Below are 10,381 nucleotides of genomic sequence, written 5' to 3'. Positions count from 1 at the left end.
AGGACCATTACAGCTTACTCCAAATTAGCATTGATGATGAACCCAAGACAATTTAATCTAGTAGTGAGTTTGCTCACAACACATACATTCAAATAAGAGTGCATCATCCCACTTTTGCATATTCAAAACCAATATTAAGCAGCAGCACATGAACAAGGGTAGGTAAATTTTCACAAACTCAGAGCTGGGGACTACATAAATACCCTTGCACAGTCACTGATTCCAAATTACTCCTTACATTGCTACAGACAGCTACAGTCAGATTACAAATATCTGAAAATCCCATTTAGCAGCATGAAATCTGAGACACTGTTATACATAGTTGGGGTTTTTTCATCTCTCATTACCAGTGACAAAGGATCTGGTCCAATGTTTCACAGTGCCTTTCAAAAGTCTTTAAATTAATTTCAAAAAGTGCCAAAACATCTGAATCTCTATCTCTAGCAAGTTTATTAGAGCTCTGCATCTACTTCAGAACAGTTGTAAAATAGTGTTTGCTCAAGCTGTGTGAGTTGTTGACTTACTGATTTTATGTGATATGTCCTATGGACAAGGTAAGGGCAGCAGCCAGAGGAGAGAGCAATGTTTAGAACTCTTTCCCTCCTCAGACAGCAAGGCTTCGGGAACACAGCTAAAACCTCCAATTACATTTTTCAAATAGCGGAGCATGTTAGACCAGTAAGGCCCAAAATCTCTGCCAGCCTGACAGGCTCAGCAGGTTTTCATGCTGGACTGTGTCACCAACTCAGAGACAAGTACAGCAGAGTCCCAGACAAGCCTTGCATCAGAAGGGAATGACACGTGAACACCCCGTTCAAGTGTTCAGAGATGCAGGTGGAAGTTTTGCTGCAAGAGTAGTTCAGAACACCCATGCAAATGATGAAACTGAAAAGAGAACCTCCTTCCCCCCTTCCCCCCCCCCCACAATTAACACTAAAAGCATCTACAGCAGTCAATTTGAGGTATTTCTCACCATCAGCACAAGTTGTTTTCATTATGCTTAATGATTACTGGTTCGAATTGCCACCAGTGATTGTTGAGCATAATGTCCACACTGACACCAGTTTTCAATAAAATCATCATGGCACAAATTGCTGTTACCACAACAACTGAGCTCAAAATCATCTTGGATAGTAAAGCTTTAACGCATCTGATCCTCAGCAAAACATTGGAAAATCTGCACATATATCATGTTGTCAGAAAAATAAAAGGTCATCAATAACTTGTAGCAGTGTCCAAAGGCAAGGTAACAGCTCGGAATCAGTGTCCTGCTTAAATAAATCATGTTTTGTCCTGAACACAGTAAAGAACTTAAGTTTCTAAGTCCTTCATTGACTGGATACTCATGATTTGGCTTAACACAGGATGCTGGCATATTTCCATAGTTACAGGCACACAAATGACTTCAGCAGAGTTCTCCAACAAGCTAAATTAACTCAGTGTCCACATTATTAATACCACATTTCCTTGTACATAAATACTTTTGTTTACATGTTTTATTTCCTTTTCATTTCTCTGTGTATGTTCTATAGTTTTATCTCCTAAAAATGTTCTGGAAGCAAAGATGCTCGTGAATGGATGCTTTTTGATGGAAAGAGCAATTTTTGCAGTCAAAATGTATGCAAATTCAACAGGAATTTATATTGAAATTAAAAGCTAGTTCACAATAAAAAATACTGAATACTTTTAGAAGTGATTCTTACAAGAAAATACCCAATATCCCTACCATGCAACTTAAATGAATGAAAACAAAGACAAGCCTGAACTATCAGTTCTGTAAGGCAGCTTTGAATTCCAGTAAAACCTGGCAAACAAAAGAGAGAATTAATCTCCCGAGAGATAAATAAGTAATTTATGTCAATACTCATACATTTCTTTAATAAATAACAGAGACAGATTATGAAGCACTGAAACAAAAGTGCTGAGGTTGGACGCTATGCTGCTCAGCTCCTGTCATGAAGCACGTAGTGTTACAAGCAAGTGTCAAAATCAAAGCAGGACTCGCAAATACTGAACTCAAAGATTAGTCTGTGTTTTCCTCCTGTGCTTATTTAGAATAACTTTCACTTTCTAGCTGAGATTTTTGGTCTGTGAACAACAACAGGAACAGTTAGTTCCTATTAGATTCAAAAAGAAAGTGAGCTGTGAAATACTCATTTTGTGATACGTAAAGTTCAGTCACAAAGAGGAAGAAGACAGGGCAAAAGAAAAGAGAAACACAAAGTACTGTTCAGGCTGACCAAAAGATTCCATGCCTTATAAATGGGTTTTGGATTATTTTTCTCTTGGATTTTCTCTTTTTTGCCCTGTGAAGTCTGAGTTAATTTTAATCTTCATGCTTTAGATGTCCATGAAAGAGATTCAGTCCTGTGTTCTAATTCAAAAGATTTAGTTCTGTGATTCTGGGAAGTATCTAACATGTCTCTTTTGGAGTAAGAGAGAAGCAAGTGGGATTTTCAGCAGTTTGAGGCTGTACCCAAGCTGGGAGGAAGCACAGTGCTCTTTAGGAATTGCCACAGCACTTCCCCCTTTCAGTGAAACTGAAAGGCTCCCATGTTTTTGTCTGCTATCTGACACTGTCAGCGTTGTTTCCTAACTACTTGTTGTTCTGCAGGAGTCTGCTGATGAAATTCCAGCTCCTTACTGACTTCAAATCCTCACTGTCTCTCCTCCCCCCCTCCATCTTCTCCCACAGATCCATACCAGACTCCCAATTCACAGCTTTTTCCCCATGTCACTCTTCATCCATTTCTGAAACTGACAGTTCACTTTCACTCAAAACGCTCCATTTAAAGAGACTCATTAAATCTAGTTGTCATAAATCCATAGATATAAGCCAATAAACCAACATATCACAGAGAAGTTTTATAGTATCTTTTAGATATTTCTTGGCGAGAATCCATCACAACTCATTAAACGCTCTCACATCTTATCCTCCCAGTTGCAAGCCCACACTAAACGTAAAATGTCCCGACTTCTGCTTCCTATGGCATGTTACTTATTTTTCAAAATCAATAGGAATTTTTTTCAATTTCATTTCCTTTTGCCTGTAAGAGACTCATGATCTGCAGTCTAGTCAGCTTCTATCCTTCTGCTTGATTCTTCAGGCAGGTATTTTCTCCCTGTGGCACACTACAAGCAGTTTTTGGCTCTTTTAATTATTCCCAGATGGATCTCCTGGACCAACTGGAAAGTGCCATAAAAGCATCTCCTGTGTAAAACACAGGGCAAGATAGATTTTATTGATATTGCCTGAAACTCTTCACTTCATAAATTTAAGGACCACATTAGTCTTTACAGTTACAAACATACATAATACTGAGGTTTGGCAAGGTATCCAGTCAAAGACCATTAAACTGCTGTCAGAGCCACAGTGCTCCAAGCTGGCACCTTGCAAACACAGCCTCCCTTTTATCTTTGCTGTGTAACTGCATACTGAGCATGAGCTGGGCAGTGCCCAGCTTACCAAGCATCTCCACCACTTCAGGTGCTGCAAGTCTCAACTACCTGTTAGTTCCGTCAGCCTCTGCACAGGCTGCAAACATTTGTTAGCTAGGTTGTCACAGAATCAGTTAGGTTGAAAAGACCTCTGAGATCATCGAGTCCCACCCGTGAGCAATCACCTCCATGTAACTAGACCATGGCACTGAGTGCCACATCCAGGCTTTCCTTAAGCACCTCCAGGGACGGTGACTCCACCGCCTCCCCGGGCAGCCCATTCCAATGTGTAATCTTCCTCTCCAGGACGAAATTCTTCAGAATGTCCAACCCAAACCTTGCCTGGCACAGCTTAAGGCTGTGTCCCCTCATCCTGTCACTGGTTGCCTGGGAGAAGGGGCCAACACAGCTCCCTTTTGATTAGTTGCAGAGAGGGATCAGGTCTCCCCTCAGCCTCCTTTTCTCAGGCTAAACTGTGGGGATCTGTTAATCCCTTGCTTTTCCTACCTCACATGTTCCTCCTGTTCCCTGCCCTAGCCTTGGCCACTCCCTCGGACTCTCCCTATTGGCTCCTGTTCCTCAACCCTGCCCAGGGACCACCCCTGGGCCCCTGACAAAACTACCCCACACCCAGAGCACGAGGTCTCTCTCTCTGCCTCTGGGGTTGCTGGGAGAAGATGTGAATAAAGCCATCTCAAACCCTCATGGGAGACCCTTCTCTATCTCCTTTACCACCACTGCGTTGTAACGCTGCTGGCTGCCGGGGCCAGATCGCAGGGCTGTCCCAAATGGACTCCGGGATGTGACTGGTCACACGGCCCTAGGTAACCCCCGCTGTGCTCACAGGGAGCTGCAGCCTGCTAGGCAGAGTCCAGCGCTTACAACACTAAACAACCATGCTCCTTCAGCTGTTCCTCATCAGACTTGTGCTCTGTCTCTTCACCAGCTCTGCTGCCCTTCTGTGGACATGATCCAGCACCTCAATGTCTTTCCTGAATTGACGGGCCCAGAACTGGACCCAGGACTCATGGGTTGCCTCACCAGTGCCGAGTACAAGGTTTTGTTTTCTCCAGGAGCTGTACCAAGCCTTTCCAGAAACAGTGTTCCTATCACAGTTACATTTTGAGACCTGCCAGTCATGTGGTTTTAATACACTCAGTAGTGTTTTTCATTAAATCAGGTTATTCTAGGTTCTAACAGTGTATGACATCAATTGAAATGTTCTACAGGAACCAGAACATTCCTGATTTCTGGAAGAACACTTCCAGAAACGTTTTGGCTAGCAAACACTACTGTGTGGTACCAAGTTCACTTGTTCATTCTTTACCAGTTTTTATATTAGTTATTCCATTCTCTTCCCCAGAATTAGACTATAACTTATCTTCCCAAAAATGCTGCTGCAATGTTAAGTTTAGGTAAAATCTCTTAATCTCATGTCATGATTTCAAATACCTGTTTTTGGAGGAAATCACTATCTGAGAGATCCATTCAACCAGCCATTCTGAAACTCTTAGAAGCAAGTCATATCAGCCTGTCAATACGCAAGTCAAGAAACTCCTTTTTAGTATCCTCCTTTCTTGTGAGTGATACTGAAACACAATTTCTACATCACTGGGTTTCTCTCAAATGCAAAGAACAAATATAAATGTTCAGCCCTTTATCATTACTGCTTATTCTTCTCTTTTTACATTCAAGTGAACTAGTAACATTTTCTTCATTCATATTTTTCAATCCCTTGCAGCATAGGCTCTACCATTCGCAGCTCCACCAATGGCCCTACCATGAAGAAAATTTCCTTTTCTTGCCTGCTCTCTATCATTGACAGCCTCATCTGCATGTCATTAATTCTGCCTGCAAGGGCAGCTTCCTTACTGCAGCTACCTGCAGTAGATTTTGAGCTAACCAAAAACACTTCTTTCAAGAAAGTCAAAGAAAAAAACAGCTGATGACTTCAGATCATGAATCAACTGATCCAGTGCCAAGGAGGTCAAAGTGCCTAAACATCAGAAAGCTTCTGCAAAAACGAAAATAATCATCTGGTAATCATCATCTGCTGGGCAAAGGACAAAACTGAGACTAAGATTTCTAGAACACAAGTCCTCAGAAGAGTGGCTAAGGGAGCTGAGGTTGTTTAGTCTGGTGAAAATGAGGCTCAGGAGAGGCCTTATCACTCTCTACAACTGTCTGAAAGGTGGGGGTTGGTGTCTTCTCCCAAGCAAGAAGCAATAGGGCAAGAGCAAATGGCCTTGAGCTGCAGCAGAGAAGGTTTAGATTGGATATTAGGAAAAATCTCTTTGTCAAAAGTGTTGCTAAGCAGTGGAACAGACTGCCCAGGGTAGTGGTAGAGTCCTCATCCCTGGAGGTATTCAAAAATTGTTTAGATGTGGCACTTGGGGATGTGGTTTAGTGGTGGATTTGGCAGTGTTAGATTTATGGCTGAACTCAGTCATAATGGTCTTTTCCAGCCTGAGATTCTATAATTCTGTGACAAATTATGTAGACTTAGATTTTAGTAAAAATAACTTCACTAATAGGAGGAGTGAGCTGTGGATCCTTTCTTGAGGTGCTGCCTTTGGTAGTGTTTTTTCCCCTGCAGTTGGCATGGGAAGGCAGAGATTCAGCAGTATGAAACTGGCAAAAGGTGTATAGGGCACTGCTCACAAACTGTGCAAATGGAGTGTTAAAACATAATCAACAAACGTTTTTTCCCTCCGTTAATCTTATAATCAAAGAGGAATTACAGAGACAATATTTTTAAAGGTGCATCATCTCTCCTCCCTAGTGGTACGTACCCACTTGGAAGAATGTGCTCAGTCCCTGAAGGAGTAACAACCTAAATAGCTGTGTAACAAAAGGATTTGGCAAGAAACATCAAAACAGTTTACATATATCACTTGGTATGTTTTCAAAACGATTTTATGACATTCATGTGCAGTAACAGAGAGTAGTTCAGGTGAGTCAGGAGGTCTCTTTCTGTCTGTGCCCCTATGAAGTCTAGAACATTGAAATGGTTATTTCTACTGTTAATATCATTACTGATGATAATTTTTGCTTTAAAAGTGATTTAAAATCTCAGCTTTCATTAAAACAGATTTCTAAACCTCACAGTTTCAGAGGAAAACTTGCAAAGATGACACAAGCAAAATTTCATGAATCAGGAAAAAAACAGCAGAGAAGAGACAAGGGAAAAAAGCCCAATGAACAGCAAAATAAGAAACAAGAAGGGAGCCCTAATACACTTCAGGGCAATTGAATCAATTATCATGAAGCCGGACACACACTGGCAAAAACAGTCCACCTGTGTTTTTCTGAAAGTAAGCAAGTATGTTGAAGGATGACTTTTCCCCCTATTGCTTTCCAAGCAGAGTTATATAGAGACAATTTATTGCACTACACACCTATGGAATCCACAAATAATGTAAATATAATCCAGCTTGTTTTTCCTACATGAAAGGCACAATTATATGTAGACTGTTAAAAGAAGAGGTTTCTGAGGCACTCAGCTGGTGGTGGAACAGCAGAAGAGGTAGGCACTTTTATTCTTTTTTATGCATGTTGAAATGGGTGCTTGACAACTTCTAGCTTCTCTTCAAGTGAGCTGTGTGGTGGAGAACTGTACACACAGACAGGAGGATCTGTCAGTGTTCTTTGCAGCCTTACCAAGTAATCTGGTTATGTGTGTGTTGGAGAGATCAAGCAGGCAAATTTCAAAGGGTGAATAATGCTAGAAATAACTGTGTGAGATAACCTAACCTTGAAATTATAACAACCCATGAATAACCAAGTTGAAATTGCCTGGTTTGCTTTGCTAGGGGTGTCAGTCAGGTGCCTGACTACTTTATTGCTTACTCTTCCTTAGAATGCAATACCGAAAAACCAGTTTCCAAGGAAAGCAGCATGTGCCAGTGCATTTCTTTACGTAGGTGTAATGTCAATATCACTGAGGGGACCTTGCTTCCTGGGGATAGAACACCAGGCTTTGAGACTTCACAACTGGCTTCAGAGTGCCTTTGCCACAAAAGTCCCAATGATGAGGTCCTAGCTATGTGTAATCCCATTACCAGCCACCGCAGCAGGGAACACATCTCTCTGTACTACTGTAATGTGGCATGTTCTGGTTTCCATTCAGGCTATTATTTATTTATTTACTTATTTATTTATTTATTTTAATTCACTGTATTTTGGGTCTTTATATTATTACTGTCTCCTAATAAACACTTCTATTCTCAAATGTAAGAGACTTGAAATCTGGGAAGCAGAAATTCCGTAACATTTTGCCGGAAGAACAGCCTTAAAGCTTTGATGTAAATAACCGCAGCCCCAGACTCCACCTGGTCCTGGATGCACAAGGAGCAGAGCCAGTGGAGAGAGGAAGCCACTACAGCTGGGCTGAGAGGAGAATCCAAGGGAAGAAAAGGCAGCAGTTGTGCTCAATTGAAATGCAGACTGCCTGCCAAGTTCTCCAACTGCACCAGGAAGTATTTTTTAATCGGTAAAAAAAAAAAAAAGGAGGGGGGGGAAAGGAGAACTGTTATTAGAAACAGGGTGACTTTTTATTATTTAGCATTTTCCTAGAAGGACTGATTGTCACTTAGAATATTATTTTTAATAGTTTCAGTAGTAAGAAAAATTCTCAGGAGGAGTGTAACACAGGTGTCTCACACAAGGTTATCTCTTGTTTACAGTACATTTTGATACCGTCTTTTAGGCGCTGAAACAAACAGGCATCTGAATACATGGTACCACAGTTTGCAAAAGTCGTGAATTATTAACTATTTCCTGTCAACTGTTACATTATGTTAATATGCTTCATGTTGCACATCTGTCACACACATCCTCCCAGTCAACATAAGGGAAAAATAGATTTATACTGAGTTGCCCACGCTTACATGTCATCAACATAGCTAATGTTAAGGTACAGCAGGTGAAATCTTTAGAGACATTACACCAGTTATTCTGCCTGAAGAACTGGCCCTCCGTCTATGGAACTTGTCTTGTAATCCTCACCTTCTAAAATGATCTTCATCATCCTAACACCTTTTATTTTTAAAACTTAATTTAGGTTAAAAAAGCCCAACTAGATGGGAAAAAAATGTTTAAATTCAGGCTTCATCACAATAATCCTTTGTTCTTTTGACTTGTCTAATTTAGGATTGTCTTTGAGTTTGTTTCCTTACACAATCACCCAGTTATCATGGTAAGAATAAGGGAATGCAGCTTTAACCACTTATCAAATGAAAATAATAGGTCAGAAGATTTTTGTTGACTGCAGTGGAAATTAGATCAAACCTAAGTGCTACACTGCAGGAACACAAATTCCACAAGCAGGCAGCAGTGAAATGCTGCCTGCTTGATGGAGCACACAGGCAGTGCTGGTCTGTATGCTCCATTAGCAGATATGGTCTTACACAAGATTTTTATTATCATGAGAAATTCTGACAGAGATATGGATTAATTCCATCATAACACTTTATTTCCAGCTTTATCAATACTATAAATGCAGAGGCTCCATCTAAAAGCAACAGCTTCCAATAGCAATAGAGACTATACCATTGTTCATGTAAAGCCTTAACACAAAGGTAGAAATTAAGTTAGCTGTCCAGTGCATATGGGCACAGTATAAGAAGGCATTTTCTTCTTTATTTGCATAAGTCTCATTTGCCACTACCTGGCAGAGGAAGGCTGAATGCATGCAGCTACTCAATTGCTGTAGATCAGGTGCCTCCTTTAAAGCCAGCAACCTCATGATAAGTGAACTCAATTCATTTACAATGGGTCAGAATTTCCTGCCCTGGAAGAATTCAGTATAAATACTTGTAGCTCAGTAAGAAAGACTGCAGTACAAATAGGCATCTTTTTCCTCCACACCTGTTTGAATAAATACCATGGTTTTCACCTGTTTGTGGTGTCATAGGATGGTTTGGGTTGGAAGGGACCTTAAAGATCATCTTGTTCCAACATCCCTGCCGTAGGCAGGGACACCTTCCACTAGACCAGATTGCTCAAAGCCCCATCCAACCTGACCTCAAACACTCCCAGGGATGGGGCATCCACAACTTCTCCAAGCAACCCATTCCTGTGGCTCACCACCATCATAGTGAAGAATTTCTTCCTGTTATCTAATCTAAACCTACACTCTTCCAGTTTGATATGTAACCCAAGAAATCAATGGAAGTCCCACAAGTATGCCGCAAACCAATAATTTTATTTTTGCCCTGTGTTTTATTTCATGCTTCATTTGTATTCATTAGGCTTATTAACCCTGGCTTACTCGTAGCAATGCCAAAAAAAGCATTGCAATGTACTGGAGAGGTACATTGAACCAGAGAGCCTGCCTGCCACCAAAATACCAAACTTTCTGCTTTTCAAAATGCACAAGTCTAAAGCACTGTTAGCACAGAGTTGTATGAAGATACTTCAGGCAGAGAATCCCATGTTCGGTAACTTTTATAGTTTACCCCAAGGCTGGGGGTATTTCGGCTGAGGGCCATGGAAAAGAGACAGTGACACTGAGTACTTGTCTGGACTGAGGCCTATGGATGGAAAGGAGTCCCTCAGCTGCTCACATATTTGCATTCTGTGTACACTGTCTGTGCCCCAGATCCTTAGAGACAGAGGCCTCTCTTGTCTGAGAAATATTCAAAGTCTTATTCCTATCAATAATGATTTATATCAACTAACACCAAGAGAACCAAAATATGAGAGTTCTTACAACTCCACTAATAACATAAAAAGTTGATTGTGGTTTTCTTGTTTGGTTTTCTTTCTTGTTGTTGTTGATTTGATTAAATTGTGTGAATACATGGCAAAGAATAAAAAGACAGCACCCTCCCAAAAATAGAAGTGCACACACGTCCTCCAACAAAAATCCACCTCCTAGAATTGTTGTCTTCTGTGTCACGAATGCTTTCTCCAGGGACAACCAAGGTTTGATTCACTTTAT

The sequence above is a fragment of the Corvus cornix genome, chromosome 3, assembly GCF_000738735.6.
Source record: "Corvus cornix cornix isolate S_Up_H32 chromosome 3, ASM73873v5, whole genome shotgun sequence".
In the NCBI taxonomy this organism is placed as follows: Eukaryota; Metazoa; Chordata; class Aves; order Passeriformes; family Corvidae; genus Corvus; species Corvus cornix.
This window is presented reverse-complemented; position numbering follows the sequence as displayed.